Below are 10654 nucleotides of genomic sequence, written 5' to 3'. Positions count from 1 at the left end.
GTAAATCCTTTTACAGATGGGAAATTTATTATTCCGTATTCAAATGAGAAGAAAAGTAAATTTGCCCCGAAAGTGCTGCCATCTCTTGAAAAAAAGACACTAAAAATCGGTACATTTAGCCTTAATCACTTCCATTTTTGAATGAATTATTTATTATTATTATTATTATTATTCATGATATTGTACAACGTTTAGTTTATTTATTTATTTAATTGAATTTTTAGGTAAATTAAAATAGATACATGATGTATAATTTATTGTTATTTGTTTGTAAGGTTAATAGACCCAACAAAATGATAAAAGTTAACTTTTAGCCTATCACAGTTAACCAAAAAGGACTTCATAACACTTTTACTAAATTCTAATCTAGAGTGTCTGTCTATCAATTTTGAACTTTTTTTTTTTTTGAAATTTTGAACACAATTTGGAACTTTTGAAAGTTTATTAAATATCCTCGGAACTGGTCCATTCAAAATGAAGTTCCATTTTGTTCTTTAACAATGAATTGAATACCAAAACCAGTAAATAATATATTGTGTACATATATTTAATCTACTTCTAAATTCATTTATATATACATGAACTGCCATTTACTCATATTTAAATTTCAATTAAATATGGAATAAAAGTAAAATTCATTTTTTTTAGGCATAAAGAAAAAGCAATAATTCCAAATTAGTAATTCAAAACATTGCAAAAAATTTAATTGACAGAGCAATAAACTTAAAGGACAGCATTTACATAGAAGACATTAAGACTGAAGAATACAACATGCTAATTGAAAACTTTTATCCCAAAAGATTGATTGACTATGGTTCAATAAAATGAACGACAAATATACAACCAAAAACAATACAGAAAATAGAACACTGAAGAAAAGAAAAACAATTAGAACAAAAAAGATAAAACAGAAAAAACACCAATTCAAAAAAGAATTACTGACTTTTACAAAGAAGTAAACAAAAAGATTACAGTGGACGATAATAGTGAAAAAGGACAAGTATAATGACAATAATAAAAATTCTTCAGACTCCAATACATACCAAGCCTAACTAATAAAATAAAAAGAACTTCACCTCCACCCTAGGGAAGCCACGGACAGAGATGAAGAGGAATGATGATTTGGTTGTAATAGTTTACAACCAAATCATCATTCCTCTTATATCATTATTCCCCAAACACTGCATCATTCTCCATCCAAGATGTTTTCATATTGATTTTGACTCAATAATTTCTAATTCATATTTATGGTATTAAAATAAGTACCACTATCGTTTGAAGGAGGAGTATTTATTTTTAATGGTTAGCTGAGTGTAACAAATTTTTTTCAGATTGTTTCAAAAATTTTTAATTTTTAAAAAATTTAAATTTAGGTCAATTGAGATTTATTCCATAGTTTCTCTATAAATTAGATTTCAAGTGATTCTAATGAGAGTCAAATACATGTGACATTAGTTTGAGCATTGGAGGACACTCGGTTTGAACCTTACTTTGAAAATAAACAAAATATACAAACAAGTAGTTATACAATACAATGCTTTTAGTTTTTTAATTATTTCATTTTCAGAACTATGGAGCCAACAAAAAACTATCATAAACGAATAGCTTTTTGTTTAGAATTGCACAATTTAAGTGTTAAAGGAATGCACTATCCTGTAAAGAAGTATGAATCAAGACTCATTCCAGATCAAGATATCGAAGAAGATTTTGATCTTGACTTCATTTGAATTATATTTTTCCTTTCTTTTAGAAGTACACGTGTTCTTTACTTTTTGTAGGCATTTGTGATTCATTACCTTATAATTTAATAAAACAACTTTCAATATTAATGGTTGTAGTTTATTATGGATAAATTTTACTAATAAGTCAATTATTCTTTTTTCTTCTTTCCCCTGCTAGAATTCATGGACAAAATGCAAAGGCAGAGCTCAGAAAATTTGAATGGTAGATGGTGAAAATGTGGCACACTGTAATATAGCAGTATTTATTTTCTGATGGTTCGATTCTGACAAAAAAAAAATTATGCTTTGTGCATATTGAAATTATAAGAATGTTTTGTACTAGTTCTAGTTGAAAGGGCTATTGACACTATGCTTTCCTGTAAGCAGTTCAAAGGATTATTTGAAGTTTTTTAAAAAAAGGAAGTTTCTATGAAACTTTGCAAATCAAAGGACACACAAGCATACATTGCACGTTTTGTACAGTACTTATAGAGCAGTGATTCCCAAAGTGGGCACTACCACCCCCTGGTGGGCGGTGATGGCCACAGGTGAATTTGGGGTGGGTTGAATAACTACAAGTTGTTACGGTCAACAATATTACTGCTGACGAAAATAGAGCCAAGGATTATTAAATTTTTTACAACACACCTCTCATTAAGATGATTTCAAATGTTCTAACTTTTTTTTGTATTACATTCTATTCTGAGTTCAGTAAATAGTTCCATAATTTCCAAGTTCAATGTTTCTAATTTACACCTTTTTTTTCTTCTTCTATATTTTATGAAAAATGTAGAAACATTAATACATGTATATTTCCTATTAATTGCTATTAAAATTTTTTATTAAAATAATTTATTACAATTATGAAGTAATCTTTCCAATCATCTTATCATACCTGGTATGATGGATACAAACATAACCAGTATTAGCTGCTCTTGACTTAAATGATGTATTTAACTTGGTCTTATATAATATTGTGGAGTAATTAAAACTATTTCTTTGCAAATTTTTTTATTCTTAACTATTTGACTTTTGTTAGTAAATCTCCCAATTTTTTAATGGGTAGTACAAGGATTATTGCTGAAATATCTAACAGCTAAGTATACAAAGACCACCACATCTTTTTACTGCGAATTCTGATTCTCATACAATTTATATGTATCATCCTCATCCATTTTATCATTTCCACCACAAATTTTATAATTTTTGGCTAAGGTATGCTATATTTTTTTCCTTAATGAGCAATATTCTGAGTGAATTAATTTTACGGCAACTAAGAATAATAAGTTGAAAATTGTTAATATAAAATTTCAGTTTGACAAATAAATTGAAAATTTCATTGCAGAAAGGATGATCATGATCATATAATCACACTTGTATCGATGGCTCTATAAAAGTCTTTGGGGTAATTCTTTTCTGATAAATCAATTAAGAAAAAGCAGCTCTGATGAAAGCTGGAAATTCTGGCCAAAATGTTCACACTTATAAAGAAGGTTTTTTAAGTTGTTTTGTGTTATTCTTAAAAAAACCTTGTTTATTAGTATGAAAATTTTGGCCAGAATTTCTAGCTTTCATCAGGGCTACTTGGAAGAGTTCGGAAACCCAAGTGGACTTGACTTGAGTTGGATTTCCAAACGTTGGCACTAATAAATAAGTTTTTTAACTTGTTTGTGTTATTCTCTGGCCGCACTTCCAACCTTTTCCTCATATATTTTAATTTTATCCCTTAGGAAATATTATTTTCAAATTTAACAATAAAAGGAAGATGGCCTAGGTGCACTCAAAGTAACTCAACAGGGCTTCATTAGGGCCAAAAAGATACAAACAACTAAAATAATGTAACGAAATAAGAGAATAAAATAACATGAAATAAAAATAAACTAAGGTATGACTAAAAATAATGTATAATATGTGAACATTTATAGAAAAATGAAGTAAATTAAAGAATTATACTCGAACATAATAATGCTTATGTTTGTGAAAATCTTCTCTCAGAGCTCTGCAATTGTAGAAATTTTCTTTAGACTTAATAGATGCTTTGATTGTCAATTTTTCAGGCACAAATCAACAAAGACGTCTCTGATAAGGTCTCAAAAGAGGTAAAAGTGAATAAAATGAGAGTAAGGGAAGGGTCTCCTTTTGAGAGGGGATATATTTGCTGTACTCATTGGACATACTCATTCTTGGAGGACTAAAATAAATACATTAACTTATATCAGTAAACTAGAAAAAAAGTTCAAGATCAATTTAATGACAGTGCATATGTCTAGCAGTACCAAATAGTATCAGGAAAAATTTACAAAACTGAAATTTAATTTTCAATATTATTTTAAATGCAGATAGATGCAACAATTCTAAGAAAAAAAAATTCAATGCTGATAGGTTAAATACCTAAACTTTGTGTCAGTAAACTTATTAAAAATATTGCCTGATTTTTTATTTTGTACGCTATGAGCTGATATAGTCTTAATATATTATCAATAATGCTGAACTTAACTTAGCTTAGCTTGATGTAACTTTAAAGACTCAGAGAATATCTATAATAGTAACAAAACTGACAAAAAATGAAAACGATTTTTATTTGTTTTTCCTGTTTAGGTTAATTTATTTTTCAAAGCCAAAAAATTATATATTTAAAAACACAATATGTTTCTTCTCTAGGTTCATATAATTTTTAAAAATAAAAAAGGTACAAAGCTAAATATTTAAAAAAATGAAAAAGTCTCAAAATACAAGTTTTTTAATAATTTAATTGAAGTTGAAATTAAGAATGATTTATATAATTTAAATTTTATTTTATTTTGTTTTTTATAAAAGCACTTCTCAAGGTCCACACTGTACGGAGCATGCGCAATACAAGTTTTGCTTCCCCAAACTTGTACTGCGCATGCTTCGTACAGTTTGCGGACTGACAAGTGATTCTTGTAACAGAAATAAAATAAAAATGTTTTAGTCAGATGTAATTTTATTTATATTTTTAAATGAACCTAGTAACTGTAAAATTAGGATATATTGGAGGTTAATATATAAATAGAATTATCATGAAATTGATTCATTTTGAATCAATTTATATTATACAAAGTTAATCTAATAGAAAAGAAATAGAGACAAGATAGATCAATAGCATGTCATTATTTAATCTATTAAAAATGAAAACAAAAATATAATTATTATTAAATAAATCTAATTCTAATATTAGCTCATATATCACATTAGAATCTTTAGGTTTACTCATTGACAGGAAATTAAATTGAAACAGACATTTAGGCAATCTTTGTGACAGCACTTAACAGATTGTTAATGGATTGTCAATAGCTGCTAGAGTAGCTTGGAACTTTAGGTGTCAAAAGTAATTTATGAAGCCTTTGTACTTCTAAAGATAAAGAGCAGTACGTGTTCTATAACATAAGAACAATCTGATAAAGTTGAAGGGGGTTCAATGGCTTATTACAATAAAAAAATGTAAAGGTTTCTGTATACTGTCAGTTAAGGTTTTTTATCATAATTTGATGAAATCATGATAATGCCCTTTGCTAAATCCTCTTTATTGGTTAGAAATTAAGCTTTAGTAATTTCTAGGGGAAACATTGTATAAATAATAAAATACAAATTTTTCTTTTTCTTAAAAGGCTTATAAAAAGAAAAAGCTTTTACATTATTTTTTTCATTATTAACTTCAGTTTTAGGCCGTATTCACACAGAAGTACTGAAAAGGACTACATAAGTAAATGGAAAAGTTTACTTTGAGTCGCTACCTGTGTAATAGAATGGGACATTGCTGATTCTGGACTTTTATATGATTCACAGAAACCCGCAATTTTTTTTCTTCAATATTGCGCAATAGTCTGATTTGTGCAACGATATTGAATCTTGTGGAGATTATCTTAAGGGTTGTACAAAATATTAAACAAGATTGGGTACAAACCTCCTTAAATATTTTATTACTAGTCCATTTGTGTAAACATGTTGAGTGACACTGAACTTGGCTTAGTTTTGATAGCCATGAGGAAAAGTTACACAAATAAATCAAGTTTTATTTACTTACAAAAAAAGTTTTATTTACACAAATAAATGAATTTATAGTAACTGAACGAATGGTGCACAGGGTCCGGATAATTATAATTCACCTAAAATAATTCAGTTGAACAAATGGTCCAACTAAGCCCAATCGTACACTCATCAAATGTATACTATTTATTAAATGTACTTACTGTTACCAGATATACATCCAGTTTCACTTTCTTATTTATATTCTATAAAACCATTAGTCTCATAGATAATATAATTGATTGCTAGTTCCACTGATTCATTTATTTCACAACTGGTCGATTCATTCATTTATTCATTAGTTGAATTAATTTGTTTGCAAAAATTATGTTATGGATTTGAACATTGTAAATTAAAGTTTAAAAAGAGGAGAAGTTATGCTAATAAATCAATTATTCTCTAATAATGCAATAGTGGTTTCAATAATATTCACTTAAGTTTAAACTTCTACATATTAATTATCATTGATTGTTTTAAAAATTAAACAGCTTTACATAGAGAACTAAATCTAGGAAAATTCAGATTGAGTAAAAAACAAAACATTATTTGAGAAATTCATTTATTCAACTTTCACTATGAAAATACAACTGGTATTATATAAACCAAGTTTAGAAATTTTATTCAAAAAAACATGTTGTTCTGCTCAATCAATGATTTCCCTCAAAATCTTTAATGAACACTCAAAAAACAGACATATATTCATTTAATGATATTTAACATTGACTTGCCAATAGTAACCACTCAGCTTTTGAGGTAGTTTGGTATACAAGCGATGCCAAAGATGTTAATTGCACTAGGTTCTGCATAGAAGAAAATCACCCAAAGCCATCTGAGTTTAGGCACTAGGTAGAACATTATTTAACCTCATCCCCTTTTGGTATACGTACGCATCATTGAGCACATTGATCTGTTTTTAAATATTTTTTCAGTAAATCCTAATATTATTTTTATACTGTTATACTCATATTTGATTTGTCATTTTTTTTTTCATTGGTTATTTCTATCAGTTGATTTCGGTACTCATATTCTTTAGTATTATCAGTTACTTGCTTCTTCCTTCTCTCTTTTCTTTCCATAGGGTCGGTAATCCTGTATTTAAATTAAAGAAAGGAAACGTAAGACGGATCAGGTTACATTTCTCTCCAAACAAATGAAAAGTAAATTCCGCGCTCTGAAGCGGAACATCAACGGAACAGTTGCTACTGATGAAGCTGCGATGAGTAATCCGAACAATACTTAGTTGTTCGAAGGAGAGATAGGTACCGCTCTAGAAAAATAGAAGCATTTTCAATAAGTTTGGGTAGAACTCGAGGCTATGTACGTTCAAGCCTAGTTGGAGTTCCCTTCACACAGCTCGCAGGGAGATAATTATGGCGAAGGCTCTCCGCTTAACAATACAACGTGCCTAATCTCAATCCGCCACTGCGGTGCCCACTGCACAACATATAAATATCAGTCTCACTGCTCCTACTACAGATTCTACTACCCAGTGTTTCACGGAAATCTGATCAGATGGACCCACTTTTAGGATTCCTTCACTTCCATGTTCCACCTCGAACACACTAAACATCTTCATATTGATCTCCTGCCTTCAAACGGTAACACGTACTGTCTAACTATGATCGATCGCTTTTTGTGATGGACTGAAGCTGTGCCCCAGCAGAACATCACAGCTGAAACCGTGGCCACTACCTTCTAGATCCATTAGATCTACCGATTTGATCTGGCAACCACTATCATTACTGACCAGGGAAGACAGTTTGAATCAAATCTATTTTAATAGCACACCACCCTCCCAGGTGTCCTGCGGAACAATACCCCCAATCAAATGGATGTATAGAGAGATGGTATCGGCCATTAAAATCTACCATCACGTCACACCTAGACTGCGCAAATTGGACGAAAATCCGATTGTACTACTGGGTTTGCGCGTTAGTCTCCGTTACGATACATCTTCTAGTATTACTGAAGTATTAAATGGTTGTCCTATCGGTCTACCAGACAAATTCCTTGAAGAAAACAAAAAATCCTATGATCCCTTTGCTCTAGAGGAATTGAAAACTACCTGTCATTTCTTTTTGTAAGTTGCATTTATATCTAAAGTTTATATTCATTTAATTATCCTAATAAAGTGTATTTAATGAGTTAAAATAAATTACCTTTGTTATTCCATAATACATATAGAACTAAAGGTAATAATTGGTAAACCCGAAAAGTCATTTAAAAATGGTGATAATTAATATTCACACATTAAGTACACACTTTTGTTTTGTTGTATTTTCAATAGATTAGGATGACTAAAGAAGAAGTAGACTGAGATTGCTGCATCAATACCACACTAATTGAGAGAAAAATTCCTAATTTTTAGAAAACTGAGCCGGAATTATGGTTTTGTCGCGTTGATACTACCTTTTCACGAACTAACATCACCAATAGCACAACTAAATACAACATAATAATACCTCGATGTTCTAAAACAAATAGCAGATTTAGTGAAAAATCCTAGTTCTACACTGTATGAAGATATTAAAAAAAGGTTAATTAATGCATATGTGGAATCGGAAAGTAAACTAATTCAGCGGTTGCTAGGAGGTAGACCATTAGGTGATGAAAAATCATCACATTTCCTACATTCAATGAAACAGTTAGTTGGAGAGGGGTTCTCTTCTGATTTTTTGAGGACTGTTTGGATGAGATTGTTGCCTGGAAATACACAAGCGATATTGTTGGCTACAGGGCACACAGATATAGATAGGCTTTCAGAAGTCACCGATAAAATCCATGAAGTGGACTCTCCTGAGGAAGTGAGCGCAGTAGCAACTGATGAGAGAACTAAACGATTAGAGGCAAAAGTCGATTAGTTGGCTGAGCCGATAGCAGCTCTGGCTTCAGTTAATATTCACAGAGGTCGTTCTAATAACAAATTTTCACGTTCAAGAGGACCTAGTGGACTAAGGAGCTCATCTAAAAAAGAGAACTGGCTTTGCTTTTATCATTATAAATTTAAAGACAAAGCGAAAAAATGGATCCGACTCTGTGCCTGGGATTCACAGAACTAGCAAACTCCGGAAAACTAAAAGGCGGACCGGAAATGGTGTTGTACTGTTCTGCCAATGCTCAACGCCGCCTGTTTATGAAAAACCGGAAATACGGGCAATATTTCTTAATTTATTCACCGAAGCAGCATTATCGGTCGTAACCACTCAATAAATACTTGCATGGAGCCAAAAAAACGACCGTTCTATAATCGAATGGAATGCGGAGAGCGATAGGGCCCTTTTAAAGTTAAATTTAAATTTAAGGATGCTGCGCTCTTGGCTCATCCGAAACAGCAAGCTGAACTATTCCTCGTTTGTGACGCTTCGTACAATTGAATGGGAGCTGTGCTCCAGAAAAAGGACAATGGTCACTGGATTCCTGGAAGTCCTGGATTGGGTTTATATTCGAAATTTATGTCCCAAAGCCAGCAGAATTATTCAGCTTATGATTGTGAACTTTTGGCGGTGTATTCAGCAGTTCGCCATTTTCGAGCAGACATCGAAGAACAAACTTTCACCATACTTACTGATCAAAAGACACTAATATTTGCCATGTTACAAAAGGCGTGTTCAGCATCTCCTTTGCGTGTTAGATGGCTTAATCGTTTTCGACTGATATATGCCATGTCAAAGGAGACCAAAATGATGTCGCTGATGCAATATCACGGGTGGACGCATTAAATTTAGGAAACGATATGGACAGGCTTTCCAAATTACAAGCCAAAGACTCTGAATTGGAGACGCTTAAACAGCAAAGTTATTATCAGTTCAAGGCCTTAAATTTACCATATACAGACAACGTTATAACCTTTGAAACCAGTACGCCAGAGGCTCGCTTATACATTCTCAAGCTATGCGATAGAAAACTTTTAATGCCGTGCATCAACCTAGCCATCCTGAAACAGAGGTATGAGAAGACTCCTTTCTAGAAAGTATTTCTGGCCTTCAATGAATAAGGATGCAATGTTGGTTCGGCTGTCAAAAGGTCAAAGTCGTACTGCACACTGTAACACCTCCGAGGAAGTTTAAATCTTCTGGACGATCCCAGCATATTCACCTTCACATAATTGGACCTTTGACACCATCCCAGGGTAAGCGTTATTGTGCCACTATGATTGACAGGTTTGCCCGATGGCCTGAAGCTATTCCTGTGGAGAAGATAACAGCAGAAGTCATAGCCACTGCTTTTTATGAAGGATGGATCTCGAGATTCGGAGTACCTTCCAACTAACCACGGATCAGGAAAGACAGTTTGAAAGCGACCTCTTTTTTTCTCTTACCGAATTTCTTGGTACCCGACAAGTACGGAATTTTCCTTACCATCCGCAAGGGAACGATTGTGTGGAGCGATAGCACGGAACCTTAAGAGCCAGTCTGATGGCGCATATGGACAGCGATCATTGGGTCAGACATTTACCGACCGTACTTCTTGCACTAAGGGAAACTATGCGGGACGACGCAAATTATAATATTGCTGAAGGAGTTTAGGCAATTTATAGTATTGCAAATTATAGTTTTTCTGAGCACCTAGACGATAAGACTACCAGGTGAAGTTCTGTCTCATACACCTAGTGACTCCAATCTGCGAGAAACAGTACAGGAGCTCAAGCAGTTCATGGGGAACCTTCGTCCTGTTGCATTCAGGGAAAGTAGTGTTATGGTAACACTGTAAGGCTACACTGTAACCTCCCTGCTTTGTCTGTCTATTGTTAATGTTTCATTTGTTTTTCCTCTCATTTGTGTTCTAATGTTTATGTCTACATTTAAATGAATAAAAACCTTTCTTAAGGTCCTACGCTGTGATTTGATTTATACCTACTCAATTCAAAACAATTTTATTAATTTAAA

The 10654-nt window shown here is 32.1% G+C and overlaps 1 long non-coding RNA gene across 1 annotated transcript; it reads right to left on the bottom strand.

Moving 5' to 3' along the window:
• Positions 1-3607: 3607 nt before the first annotated feature.
• Positions 3608-6186, bottom strand: LOC136796495 (uncharacterized). The gene is made up of 2 exons (XR_010844213.1): positions 5933-6186; positions 3608-3912 (listed from the first exon to the last, which is right to left on the bottom strand). It is a non-coding gene; the product is annotated as an uncharacterized lncRNA (long non-coding RNA).
• Positions 6187-10654: the final 4468 nt, after the last annotated feature.

This window comes from Halyomorpha halys, unplaced genomic scaffold (genome assembly GCF_000696795.3).
Source record: "Halyomorpha halys isolate HHAL.00 unplaced genomic scaffold, Hhal_1.1 Scaffold1576.1, whole genome shotgun sequence".
Taxonomy (NCBI): domain Eukaryota; kingdom Metazoa; phylum Arthropoda; class Insecta; order Hemiptera; family Pentatomidae; genus Halyomorpha; species Halyomorpha halys.
The sequence above is the reverse complement of the archived record's forward strand: the minus strand, read 5'-3'. Positions and strand labels throughout refer to the sequence as shown.